This window comes from Mesocricetus auratus, unplaced genomic scaffold, assembly GCF_017639785.1.
Source record: "Mesocricetus auratus isolate SY011 unplaced genomic scaffold, BCM_Maur_2.0 Super-Scaffold_100004, whole genome shotgun sequence".
NCBI classification, from domain to species: domain Eukaryota; kingdom Metazoa; phylum Chordata; class Mammalia; order Rodentia; family Cricetidae; genus Mesocricetus; species Mesocricetus auratus.
This window is the reverse complement of record NW_024429189.1, coordinates 52,874,093-52,888,755: the sequence shown is the minus strand read 5'-3', so window position 1 is coordinate 52,888,755 and position 14,663 is coordinate 52,874,093. Positions and strand designations below refer to the sequence as shown.

General features: G+C 37.5%; 1 protein-coding gene across 4 annotated transcripts in view; it reads left to right on the top strand.

The window, feature by feature from the left end:
- Positions 1 to 14,663, top strand: part of Calcrl (calcitonin receptor like receptor) — a 100,479-nt gene that overhangs the window by 36,469 nt on the left and 49,347 nt on the right. For all 4 annotated transcript variants that reach the window (XM_005065102.4, XM_021232284.2, XM_021232280.2 and 1 more), the window contains one exon: positions 12,178 to 12,268. The gene's annotated coding sequence lies outside the window, so the exon portion shown is untranslated. The remainder of the gene's footprint in view (positions 1 to 12,177; positions 12,269 to 14,663) is intronic.

Genomic DNA, 14,663 nt, shown 5'->3' with positions numbered 1-14,663 from the left:
ACATGTACTTGTGAAATAAAATAGAATATTTTGTATATAAATTGAAATGCAAGTTCTGAAACCTAATATTGAGGATACTGTATTTTTCTTTACAAATCAAAATAGTTCAATCTGTGTAAAATACTGGAAAACTTTTTGCTGAACACAAAATAATATACCAAATTGAAGGAAAAATTCAGTTTTTCTATACAGCAATCTGGGATATTATGTATATAAGTGAGGCAAGGTTATTGTTTTGTCTGTTTTCTTTTAAAAATTTCTATTACATTTTTAACAAAAGACAAGAAAGACAGAGACAGCGATAGGAAGGTGGAGGGGAAAGAGGCTGAGGGAGACGGAGCGAGGGAGGAAGATAAAGAAAGTGGGGGAGAGATTATGAGAAGTGGTTGTTATAATCAACTTATCCTCTTAGATACATATGTCTTCTGTCATTAACTTTTAAAGAACAGCTTAAGCGATAAATCACATAATACATTTTACTCATTTATAGTATACAATGTAATGGTTTGATGCATTCACTATATGTCTAACTGTCACACAATATGATTTGAGAACATTTTATCAACCAAAGGATTCATGAACCAATTAGCAATCACTTCTATGGCCATTCTTTCCCTGTCCTAGGTGAACACGAATGGGATTTCCAGCTTCTTAGATTAGCCTATTCTAGATGTTACACACAAATATTTTTGTAAATGAGTACCTTTTGACTGGCTGTCACTGAACATGACATTTAGCTGTGACCAGTCTTGGTGTTCTGTGCCCATGAATTCTCCTAGCATTGTTGTTCTAATAGTCAGACAGATGTCAGGGGACCAGCGGATAAGCATCCATGTACAAGTGCTGAGATCTGTGTTTTCATTTATCTTGATTACATAGACATACAATTGTGATCGTATGGTGACCTTGGGTTTAATCTGTAGTATTATTGCTGAAATGTTTTCCAAAGTGACTACACCATAGACTACAATGTATAAGGGTTACATTTCTCCACATCTCTTCTTATACTAATTACTTGTCTTTCTTTTTATCCTAAGTTAATAACCTAGTGGGTAGGAAGCAGTATCTTATTGTGGTTTTGAATTGCATTTTCATGATGACTAATAATATTGGCTGTTTTTCCAAGTGCTCATTGGTCATCTGTCAGATTCTTTGGCCACTTAAAAACATTGAGGTGTTTAGTTAGTTTGTTTTTTATTATTGAGAAGTAGAAGTTTTTTCTGTATTAAAAATAAACACCCCTTATCAAACATGTGATTTGCAAATTCATCCCTCTGTGTTTGGTTGCCTTTTCATTTTCTTTTCCTTCATGTATGTATGTGTTGCATGCGTGCCTGTGTGTGTGTGTGTGTGTGTGTGTACACACTGCTTATTCTGCATCAGTGCTCTACCACTGAGATGCTCCCTGTTTCTCATTTCATTCTTTTTCAAGGTTGTATTTATCTTATTTATTTTTCTTTTATGCAAACATCCTGACTGCAGTCTGCCTTCCTGCTGCTCTTCCCAGTTCCTCCACACACCTCCCCTCTCTCCCACATCCACCGCTCCCCGTTCCCTTCAGAAAACAGCAGGCCTCGAATGGCTAGCAACTGAACATGGCATAACAACATGCATGAGAGCCCAAACTTTCATATCAAGGCTGGATGAGGCAACCAAGTAAAAAGAAGAGTCCCAAGAGCAGGTAAAACTGTCAGAGACATTCCAACTCCAACTGTTAAGAGTCACATGTCACACAAAAATTCCAAGTTAAACAATCACAACATGCATTTCGAGGACTTAGCACAGACTCATTTCAAGCCTGTGACTGTAACTTCAGTCTCTGTGAGCCCCAGTGAGTCATGCTTAGTTGATTCTGTGAGCCATGTTCTTCTGGACTGCTCTCCCTCTGTGGCTCCTACAATCTTCCTTTCCCTCTTCTGTGGGGTTTCTTGAGGTTCACCTAATATCTGAGCTCTTGTCAGCTGCTAGAATATCATTAGGAACCATTTCATTGATTTTTTAAAGGGCAGTTGGGTTTGGTTCTACTCTAGGTCTCTGAGCTCTCCAGCTTCCAGCTCCTGGCCATCCAGGCTGTGGGCCTCAAGTTAGACCAGTCATAGACTGGCCGCTCCGGCAAGCTCTGAGCCACCATTGCCCCAGCACTGGTGGAGGGACAGGTTGTAGGTATTCTGGCTGGGCTGGTGGCCCAGTGCCACCACTTGAAGCTTTGCCGAAGATGTCCAGCTCATGTTTCATATCCTCGCTTACTATTAGTCCTTCTAGGGCCACCTTCATATGTCCCAGGAACTCTCCACTGAGCTAGGTTTCCACACTGCACCCCCAAACGCCTCCCACTTCCAGTCGTCTTTCTTGGTACTCTTTCTCTCCATCTCTCCTGCCTCCTCCTGATCTCTCTTGTTTGCATCTCCACCCTGCCCAAGTCTAGCTGAAGAATTGGTTCTATTTCCTCTTCACAAGGAGAGTCATGAGTCCCCACTGGAGTCCTGCTAGTTACTTAGCCCTAAGTCTGTGGATTGTAGTGTGATTGTCCTTTATTTAGCAGCTGTTATCCACTTATAGGTGAGTACATACCGTGTTTGTCTTTCTGGATCTGGCTTACCTCACTCAGGATGATTTCTTTTCTAGTTCCATTAATTTGCCTATTCATTTCATGGTGTATTTTTTTTAATTTAACTTAAAAACAAAATTGCTTCACATGTCAATCCTAGCTCCCTCTCCTTCTCCTCCTCCCTGGCCCCCTTCCCAGGCCACCTAGCCCTCCACCCAATCCCCACTCCAGTTCCCCAGGGAGGGTGAGGCCCTCCATGGGGGATTTCCAGAGTCTGTCATTTTGTTCTGGGCAGGGTCTAGGCTGAGAGAGCATCCCTCATTGTAGGATGGGCATTCAAAGTCCATTTGTATGCCAGAGGTAAATACTGATCTACTACCCAAAAGTTTCTCATTTCTATGATTGCATCATTTGTACACAAGTGTATATAATCTTGATGCAGTCCAGTCTACTTTTTGTTATTGTAACTTATACTTTTGATGTCATATCTATTAAAGTGTTTTCTAAAGCAGGGCGCCAAAATGGTCATGTATGCATTCTCCAAGAGTTAATTTTACTTTTGAAGTGGATATAATCATATTCTACAAGTACACTTTAAGTATTGATCATCAGAGAACATATACTGCCCATTAACAATCACTTTATAGATCCATTGGGTTCAAAAGTGTTAGCTGTGAATTATTAGCAGGGCATACAATATACTAGACAAAGAATTATAACATTTTAAAAACTTCTTTTTGTTAAACAATTTTTAGTTTTACTCTGGTAAAAAAATCCGTAAGTATTTAGATTGTATGATGGAAAGAAATATAGTTGTCTCATTTTGTAGGTATTTCATGCTATTCATTCATAGAGTTAAAAGTGAATCTTTCTTATTCTAAAATTAGTGAATTTTCTACTGCAACAGAATTTCTCAAAATGTTTACAAAACAAAGCAAACCTTACAATCAAAATTTATATTCACTCTGAGGAGGAATTTTAGAATTGTAATTAACTTTAAATATGGCCAGATTCAAAAGCTCTGAGAATGTCACAGGCTTTTTTACAGTGTTCAGTGCTTAGCTGATTGTCACTACTTGGCTCCATATTTTACATATGGTAAAAGGATGCATAAGAGTATGCTGATACCATACCTTGCCTGCTGTGCATCTATAGTTGAAAGGTGTGCTCTTCTGATGAACCTACGAGAAGGGAGGGTTATATATATTCATGGCTCATTCAGCTGAGATCAGAGGTTTTGCTAGCCTGATCAGAATTTAGTCATATCTTACTTCAATGAATTCTTTCCACATTAGATGCGGAGAGTGTTCCATCAAGTACAGACATTTTAAAAAAGTTCCCACCCACCTTTTACTAATTGGGCTGATATTGGCCACTTGCCTTTTCAAATAAAAAGAGTGTGGCCAAAATTACCGGAAAATGGCTAATTATGCCTACAATGGGAAAATTATTCCCGTGAGTAAATACTCTAGAGTGTAAAATGAAATCCCAAACCCAGTCACAAAAGAATCTGCCTTAATAGTTATTCAGCCATCCAGCCTGGAATGCTCATCAGATAAGCAAGTCAGCACAGAGCCAGTGAGCTCCCTTGGCTTGCATTCTAGCTCAGTGTTAGTGAAGGCTATTCCAACCCGCCTTGAAGTCAAGTTAGAAAGCTTCATGTGTCCATCTCTTTCTATAACTTAGAATGTTATAATTTTTTGATGCCACTATTTGAATACCCTGTATACAAAACTTTTGCTAGAACTTCAGTTTCTTCAGGCTCACTATTTTTCAGCCAAATGGTCCATTTCCATTGTCCTATTCAAACTTAGACTCTTGGACTATTAGCAAACTGGAGACCCAAGGAAAATGTTTCTAAGACATTAAAAACAAATAGACAAAACCAAAAACAGTGTCAGAAAATATTTTTTGGAATATAGTTCTTTAAAATGATTTATTTATTTATATTTTATTTATTTGCATGTATGTATGTATGTGTGAGTTTATGTTTATCACATGCTTAAAGACGCCCAAGGAGGCTAGTGGGCGTTAGACACCCAGGAACCGGAGTAACAGGAGATTGTGAGATGCCTGTGTGGGGGCTGGTTTGGTTTCCAGTGCTCATATCAGGCAGCTTACAATCTCTGTAAAAGCAGCAAGTGTTCCTTTTACTTTTTTTTTTTTTTTGGTTTTAATGAGGCTGTCGGTCCAGCCCGGCCTCGAACTAACAGAGATCCGCCTGCCTCTGCCTCCCGAGGGGTTAAAGGCGTGCGCCACCATCGCCCGGCGTAAGTGTTCCTTTTAGAAATAATAATATTTATTTATAATATTTAATTTTGAATAACAAATGCATTTTTATCATATTCAGTTCTCTTCTTCAATCTCCTTTCAGATCCACTCCTATCTCCCTACTCATCCAACTTCATTCTCTCTGTCCTCCAACCTCTACCTATTGAGTTCAATTGGTGTTTCTCAAATACTCTTGGGTGTGAGGCCAACCCTTGGAGGGAGGTCAACCTAACATGATCACACCTTTAAGTTTGGGTTTATATAGAATAGATATGCTTAGGATGGGATATAGATAGATTATTACATCTCCTGGTGAGTTTAATTTGTTTATCACAATTCATCATAGTGTGTAAATTCTTATTTCTATTCATGACGTTTGATGCATAAATATCCTTATCATCTTCTATGTATATATGCTTTATATATGTTTGAGACATTTTGGTATGTTGACACAATTTAGTTATGTTTTAAGTCTAAATATTTTCTTTACTAAAAGGGGAATAGTAGGGAGAGATCTTAGGTACCTATACTGCTGACCACTCCCATTTGGGCGTGGTTACAGGTACATAGAAGGTATGGGGGATAAGAGCTGAGGGGAAAGAGATGTGCTCACTCTTGGGGTTCTGGTTGGGTCTCGGAGAGCAGCGAAGCACTGACCTTAGGTTCTCGGCTTCTCATATAAGTAACTACTCCCTAATAAAATATCATATGACATCCCAACCCTGTGTAGCTTAATATTACTCAATAAAGCTGTCAATTGTCAAGAGCTGCAGAGATAGAGGTAGGACTTCTTGCTCAACTCCTTGACAACTTTCTGGGATTTTGTTAGCTTGAGCTTGTGTAAGTCTTGTCCATGTTATCACAATCACTGTAATTTAGTTCATATGGCTAACTGCCCTGTTTCCTGGTAGTTTGGCTCTTACAGTCTTTCTGCCTTCTATTCCTTGACAAACCTGAGGCTGAGTGGTAGGGGTGTAATATAAATATCCCATTTAGGGCCGAGTACTTCAGTTCCCATTCTCTGCTCATTGACAAATTGTGGGCCTGTATATTCATTGCCATTCATTGCAAAAAGAAGTTTCCTTGGTGAGGACTGAGAGTTGTAGTAATCTATGGTTATTAAGATAAGAACTTTGTGGGGGCAGTTTATTATTGTGTTCACTTAGCAGAAAAATAGTATTATGTTTTTTCCAGGGCCTATGAGAGCTAGTCATGGAATTTTGGCTCCGTTTGGTACCAGGCATGAGTTGCCTCTTACGGAGAGGTCTTCAGACCCAATCAACAAGTGGTTGGTTACTCCCGTCATTTTCATGCTACTACTGTATCAGTGGGTATGTCTTGTCAAGCCCGTCATCATTGTAGCTCACAGGTTCACAGCTAGTGAGACTGATGATTACTTTTTTCTTAGCTAATATGCTTCTTAGAATCAAGAAAGCTAGACAGCAGGAGTGAAGCTTCCTTGTGTAGAAGATTGATTCCTTTATGTTCTACCACTCCAGCATGTGTTGTCTTCAGTAAGAGGGTCATATTGTCACATCTGGAGGGTAACCAAGAGCAATGATGATAGGTTGCTATGTTTTTTGGTGGGATCCCATTAATGCCCTACATTTGATTTTTCTCTTGAAACTATGTAGGTTATTGTGGGCCATGTTTAACTATAACATTATAACCTTAGACTGTCATTTCTCTATCAATGACTATATTGTTTGTGAAACAAAATGGTAAATTGTAATGATAATTCTACTGTAATATTTAAGTTTTTGTCAAAAAATAAGCAGTGATGAGAAAAGAAAAAATTGTGGTTTGAGACATTTATGTTAAAATTTTTCCTCTGTAATTGATTTTTTGACTGCAAGAAATTCTAACCTGCAAGAGGGATGGAGAAGAAAGTTTATCCTTTGAGTTGACCAAGGAGAAATGGCTTTTTTGATATGCCACAAAAAAGGAAATGCTAGCTGGAACAAAACTGATCTTTGATAAAACCTAGGTTTAGGATATTAAAGCATCTAGATATGTGTGGGAAATTGAGCTTCTGTTGGCCAGCTCTGTAGTGACTGGATAAATAAACAAAGCAAAAGAGTATGGCTTTGGCCCTAAAATAACTCAGAATATTTCAGAAGTGGAGTGATAGAAGTTGGAAGTTAAATTTTCTTAATCTTAAAGTGAACATGCTCTTTCAGTATTAGGATTACTCAACTCAACTCAACTCAACTAAAAATGGAGGCTTATTATAACAAAAATAAGTGTAAAGTGTATATGTGTGTGTGTATTTTTGTGAATAATAATAAGGTGAGAAAAGAATAAGCAGGTTTGCAGGTAGCATGCAAACACTTGTATCTTTGTGCCCTGACAAATTAGTATTGATTAGCCTATACTGATTTATAGTTTTTTTAGAACAAAATTTATAGTTATGCTCCAATAAGTCAATAGCAGTATCCTTTGCAAAATTCATGAACTTTACAAAAAGCAATTTAAAAAATTTCATTCCCAATGTGAGACACAACTTAGAGCGATTTTCAGTTACATTTGCAATGGTGCAATCCACTTGCCCACCCATGGTCTATCTATGACTCATCTGAAGACCCTATGGTGAAAGAGGTGGTTTCTCCACTGCTCTCACTCATAGCCTGTGACTATTATCAGAGAGACTTGGGTAAGAGCCTTGTAAGAGCAGGTGACAACAGCGAACTGGCTCACCAATGATTGGATATTGTTGAGTCTTAGGTGATTGATGATTACTATACAAACTTTCTTCTGTAATCTTAACATGGACTGATTGGGAATGCAACCTTGTTCCCAGGAGCAAGTGTTCTGGATCTCTAAGTAATGGAGTGTTGATGGAAAGCTGTAAAAGTGAAACTATTTGCATTGAGACTATTTCTCAGTTATTGTGGCCAAGATGACTTGGTGACCACTAAGATGCATTTTTAGGACTCTGATTTTGAAATCTAGTAGATGACAGCAAAGATAACCAATTGGCAAGCTAAGCAATAGTGGAGAGACCACCTCGAATGCCCATTCCTGATAATGAACTTGATGTCTATAACCATCCGGGAGCCTTCATCCTGTGACTGGTGGAAGCAGAGGCAAACACACAATCACTGAACTGAACCCAAGAAACCCAGTGACAGAGAGAGAGGAGTGATGAGCAAATTGGCAAAGAATGGGCTGGCAAAACCAGCAGAGACAGCTGATCTGAACAGGGGAGAGCTCTTGGACCCCAGACTGACAGTGGGGAGGCCAGCATGGGACTGATCTGGACCTCCCAAATGTGAGTGTCAGCAAGAAGGCCTGGGCAACCTATGGGGCCCTGAGCTGTGGATCAGTGTCTATCCCTGATATACAAACAGTCTTCGTGTGCCTATAGCACAAAGAGGGATGCTCTCTCAGCCTGGACTCTTAGGGGAGTGCCTTGACCCTACCCAGAGTAAAATGACAGACTCTAGATATCCCCTATGTGGAAGGATTTGGCAATAGGGTGGGAGGGTGGGGGGGGGGAAGGGGAGTGGGGGAGGAGGGGAGGGAGAGGGAACTGGGATTGACATGTAAAACAAGCTATTTAAAATAAAAAAAATTGAAAAAAAAGACAGACTCTGATATCCCCTATGTGGAAGGATTTGGCAATAGGGTGGGAGGGTGGGGGGGGGAAGGGGAGTGTGGGAGGAGGGGAGGGAGAGGGAACTGGGATTGACATGTAAAACAAGCTATTTAAAATAAAAAAAAGTGCTCTCAAAAAAAAAAGAGTAGTATTGGGTAAACTATGTCTCAATATGTTATATTTGGGAAACCTCTAGACATGATTTTAAAGCACTTTGCCTTGAAGATTTTAGCTCCTGTACATAATAAAGGAAATTTAATCTTGACATGTGTATAAGTCATCAAAGCATTGTTTTGTTAAACCAATCTGTTTTCTAAACAGAATAACAGTGAGTTATATTTGACTTGCATGTATCTATACATATATGCAGAAGAACATGAACTGGTCATCTTTTAAACATAGCTTCCAGTGTTTTAAATTTTGTTTAATCTTGATGAATTCCAGAGTTAGTGAACTATTTTTTATTTGACATCCTGGCATCTGCAGTTTTGAAGACTATATAGCTTTCATGATGTTATTTTGTAAGAAAGTAGAGATGCTCATGTAAGTATTTTACATCATAGTTTCATTGTCAGTATAGACCAGTGATTTCCAACATTCCTAATGCTGTGACCTTTCAATACAGTTTCTCATGTTGTAGTGACTCCCTAGTCATAAAATTATTTTATTGCTATTTCATAACCGTAACTTTGCTTCTGTTATTAATTGTAATATAATTATACAATCTGAAAGGGGCTGTGGACCACAGGTTGAGAACTACTGGTATAGATTCACAATCAAAAATCTTCTAAGATAAATAACAATTGCTATTTATGATCAATATTCTTGATACTAACCTTGATATTCTAAAGTATTTTATCAGTTGATTCATTTATTTATCAGTATTAAGTAAATATTCACAAAATTTTAATCAAGAAAGTTCACTGATGATTCAGATGTGGCTTCCATCTTTAAAAAACCATGCTAGCAAATGAAAAGAAATAGGAAACTTAAAGGAATAATACTTTGCAATAAGAGATAATTAAAAAGAAGATTAAGCTTTGCCTCAGAGGAATTTTTGCAAGTCTAGTTGTATTTTAAATTAATATAAATAAAAAGTCAGTTGGATTATTCAGTGTTCCAACTATCCTAGATAAATGAGATTTAATATTATGCTTGAAAACAAAATATAAACAAATATGAAACAAATAACATCTTAAACAATATTATTGCATGCTTCACTAGAATTTATTTTTAACCTTTCTGATATTACAAATAATCAATTCAAATTCAAATATAAGTGATATGCAACTGTAGACACTTGAGGCCAGTATCTAGCTATCTAGAAATGCTTGTGCATTTCAAACATGTATGTATGTGTGTGTACAAGTAGAGATAAAACTGGCAAGCCTTCCAAAAAAATTGGCTACAATCTGACTCTATACTAAAAGACAAACTGGCAATATCAGAGAATGAACTGAAAAAATTAGAGTAACCAATCAGAAAAGATTAGCTTATTAGAGGCAAAACTTAAGCCAACTAAACATGCATATAGCTTTGTAATCTTTTATTTAGTGTTTTGTATTCATTAATTGATTTTTGTGCTTATGTGGCAGGGGCCAAGCACTTGCACGGCATATGTGTGGAGGTCAGAGGATTCTTAGTAATGTTTATTCTTGCTTTCCTTCCTGTGGGTCATCAGGTCATGTGGGTACTCGGGTTGGCAGGCTTGGTGGCAAGCATCTCTTCCTTCTGAGCCATGTTTCTGGCCCTCTTTTATTTTTTCCAGAAAAAGATTCTTTTTTTTCCTGCCTTTTTAAAAAGTTTAAGTTAGAAGCAAGCTTGTTTCACATGTCAATCACAGCTCCCTCTCCCTCTCCTCCTCCCCATCCCCCCCCCCCAGCCCCTAACCAATCTACACTCCATGGTGGATCTCCAGTCTGTCATGCCATCCAGGGTAGGGTCTAGGTCCTCCTTCAAGAGTCCAGGCTGAAAGAGCATCGCACACTGTGGCATGGGAACTCAGAGTCTATTTGTATGCCAGGGATAAATACTACCCAAGGCCCCATAGATTACCTAGGCCTCCTCACTGACACCACATTCAGGGGGTCTGGGTCAGTCCCATGCCTTCCACACAGTTATCAATCTGGGGTCCAAGAGCTCCCCCTTGTTCAGGTCAACTGTTTCTGTGGGTTAAACCAGCCCAGTCTTAACTCCTTTGCCCATCGGTTCTCTCTTGCTGACACTAGATTCCTGGAGTTCAGTTCAGTGTTTGTCTGTGGGTATCTGCCTCTGCTTCATCAGTCACTGGATGACGGTTCTGTTTCCTAGACTCTCTGGCAATGGGATTTTATGCTAGCACTCCCCTGATTCTAAAATCCATAAATGAGTGAGTACATACCATGTTTCTCTTTTTGTGACTGGGTTACCTCACTCAGGATGGTTTCTTCTAGTGCCATCCATTTGCCTGCAAATCAGAAAAAGATTCTTTAATATTCAATTACATCAGATACTATGTAACCAACAAAAATAGAGGTTGCAAATATAATTTTTGTTTTAGATATTAAATACAAAAATAAATTATTTTCTCATAGTTTAAGTAGCAAAGTGTTTCAAAACTAATCATGATTAGCACCATGATACTTAAAAAAGGTAAAAGGAAGATATATCCACCCCAGGATAGAGAGATAGTGATTTTATGAACAGAATCTGTAAAGTTATGGTCATGCTAATCTAACAAATCAGTATTGACACCTTTGCTTCTTTGTAATAACAGCAGTACAGCATGGCTGGAAGCAGGTCATAGGTCAAAACTGCCAGGACTCCATGACTCATTAGCTCACTAACAATCCCAGGAAACCTGGAGTGCTCCATACTGTCCCCAGCTCCAGATGAAATGTGTTACTTAGTGATGAATTTCAATTTGCTGTAACTTTATATTCTTAATCAGGCATCTTAATAAGTTATTATTGCCATGCTAAGAGGAGCTTAGAAAACTACATGGGCCATTACCTTTCTTCAGTACAAATGCATGTATCTCTCTCACCCTCAGAAAACTGCTTTTCTCTGTTTTTTCTTTTTTTTAATTGATTCTGAATGATAATTGAAGTTTCAGAAAACCATACCCATTGTTTTAAGGTAGAATGATTGAAAGTACTTGTAACTCACATAAAAATATAAATAATGGTAGAAGAATTTACAAAAATTATAAATACTTTAGGAAAATATATTAATAAACCAATGCAGAAAGAAAACTGTAAATGCTAATATTCAAAATAATTTTGTTTGTTTGTTTATTTGTTTTTTTTTGAGACAGGGTCTCATTGCATAGTTCTGCCTGACTTCAAACTCAACATGTTACCAGGCTGGTCTTGAACTCACAGAAATCCACCTGCCTCTGCCTCCAGAGTGCTGGGATTAAAGGTGTGTGCCACCAGGTCTGGCAACATTTTCTTTGAAAATATAATCACTTTGAAAAGTTTTTACCTACAGAAAGTATATGCATTTCTAGGTCACTTGTGTTCTTATTATATAATCTATGATTTATATTGAAATAATTACAATCAGTGACTAAACTGTCTTATAGTAACTCAAACATATTATAAACAAAGATTCAAAAAGTCAGGAAAAGTCTATCCTTTCTGTAGTTCCTTAAAAATTAGAATAGCTCAAGAATGTATAATTTTAGTAGGGTATTAACTAGAAAATTTCAGCTTATTATGGAAATAAATTTGTCTTGTTCATATCATACTAAATTATTTTAAATCAATCCATATTTTAGGTCATGACTCTTGTAATTAAGAACTTCTTGAAGACAATGTCGAATATGATCCAGGAGAAAATGTGATTTGAGTCTGGAGACAACTGTGCATGTAAGTATTTGGAAATTAGATTTTCTAGGGGTGAAATGTAACTAACAACTAAAATAACAACTTAATTAATTGCTAAATACAGAAAGTTTGATTCGAACTTTTCAATATAGCCACACTATTTTATAAGATGCGAGAATAATCCAGTCCTTCCTGGTTTTCAGGTATACTTTTCTTAAGGTCTTAAAAAGCAAGTCCAGAGTAGCTGACTGATAGACTAGAAGCAATATTCAGAAGCCTGCTTATGATTGAAAACAGAAGTAGCAGTTAGCTAGAGGAGTCAATGGAGGTGAATAGTGGAGCAAATTCAATGTAACAACCCATCAGGTCTCAATGCGTGTCATAAAAAATACAATGTGTAAAAGGGCCTTCTAATTTTATTTTGAAAATAGTTATATAATAAATGTCATGCCTTGTTTTTCTAACAGAATTGAATCTAAGTTCCTTGTTCAATGGCAAATATCTACTGAAGATTTATTTCCTGTGAAAACCCTTGTTACATTTTAAGTGTACATTGTGTTTAGCACCTATATCATGATAACCCAGATGTTTAAAACTAGTGTGTTAGGGCTTTGAAGAACTCCCATGGAAGGCCTTGCCCTCCCTGGGGAGCAGAAAGGGGATGGGATAGTGGGTCAGTGGGTGGCAGGAAAGGAGGGGAGAGAGAGGGAACTGGGATTGGCATGTAAAACACGCTTGTTTCTAATTTAAATAAAAAACTAGTGCATTAGAGTATATATATTAGGAAGTAAGCTTATAGCCTCAGCCCAGTGGAGTCGGTCTCAGTATTCAGCTGACACATGTTGTGTGAAAGGCCATTTTCACCAGCATAGGATGTGGTCTTATATTAGAAATACAGTAGTATTGTTAATAATGGTCATCCCCCACAGCCTTGTTTCAATAGTACAGATGACTGAGAATCTTTTTACTTCCTGATTTAAAAGAATTAATCTCTGTCTAAACTATTTTTCTTATTGTTTTAACAAAAATGCCCATCAGGAAACAATCTTAAAGGAAGAGGGTTTGCTTTTGCTCACAATTTGAGAGTAGAGTCTGTTTTGCCAAAGAAGTACTGGCAGTAGGGATTTAAACTATTTGGTTACTTTGTGTCTACAGTCAAGAAGCAGACATCAATAGATGTCTGTTTTGTCTTTGTTTATTTAATCCATGATCACAGGCCACAGAATGCTTCTCCACACAGTTAACATAGGGCTTCCCACATCAATTAACCCATCCAGATAATTCCTCATAGTCAAACCCAGAGGTTAACATTAAAAATAAATAAATTTGTTTATTTCTTTATTTTACATCCTGGTCGAAGTTTTTCCTCCTTCTTCTCTTCCCAGTCCCTTCCCCCAATCCCTCCTCTGTTCCCAATCCCCAATCCACTTCTTCACCATTTCTGTCTAAGGAAAGGACAGGTCTCCCATGAGTTTCAACAAAACAGCACATCATGTTGCAGTAAGACTAAGCATCTCCCCATGTATTAAGACTGAGCAAAGAGATTCACTATGAGGAGTAGTATCCCGAAAGCCTGTAAAAGAATAGGAGACAGCCCCTGTTCCCACAGTTAGGAGTCCCATAAGAGGACCAATCTACACAACTGTAACATATATGCAGAGGGTCTTGGTCAGTCTCATGCAGACTCCCTGGTTGTCTTTTCAGTCCCCAGAAGCTAATTTAATGAGGATGATTACTCACAGATGTGTCTGGAGGCTTGTTTTCTAGGTGATTTAAAACCCATCCATTGATAATCAGTATTTTTAACACAAATGTAAACACAATTTTCTATGGTGAAGAATTGAAATTTCTTTTCCTTCCTTCCTTCCTTCCTTCCTTCCTTCCTTCCTTCCTTCATTCTTTCTTTCTTTCTACAGAGTTTCCTTGTTAGACAGTCCTGGCTGTCCTAGAACTCACTTTGTAGGCAATCCTGGCCTCGAACTCCCAGAGATCTACCTGCCTCTGCCTCCCAAATGAGCCACCAGAAACTTCATGCTTATGTTATTTGAATTTTAAATCTCAAAAAATTGGTCTGAGAATAAATTTCCTTTGCTAAATTGAAGTCAGAAAGTTACAGATAAATTTAATAATTATAAGAAATTAAGACAAATCTAAACGATAAATGTAAAAGATGGTCATGTAAAGCTGATTATGTTTGTAGTTAAATAGTTTTATTCCAATTTTGGTAAAGGCAAAGTAAGCAAGATACTTTCTAATTATACACAAAAATATATATGCGAAATATTTTATTTGTAAGCAAATTAAACTAGAATATATTTCACTAAACTTTGTTATATTTTAAGCCATAATGGTCTCAATATTTTTAGGACTATTAATCAAATTCTTAGAATTAGTGTAGAATTATAACAGATATTTTCTTTTGAAACATATTGATTTC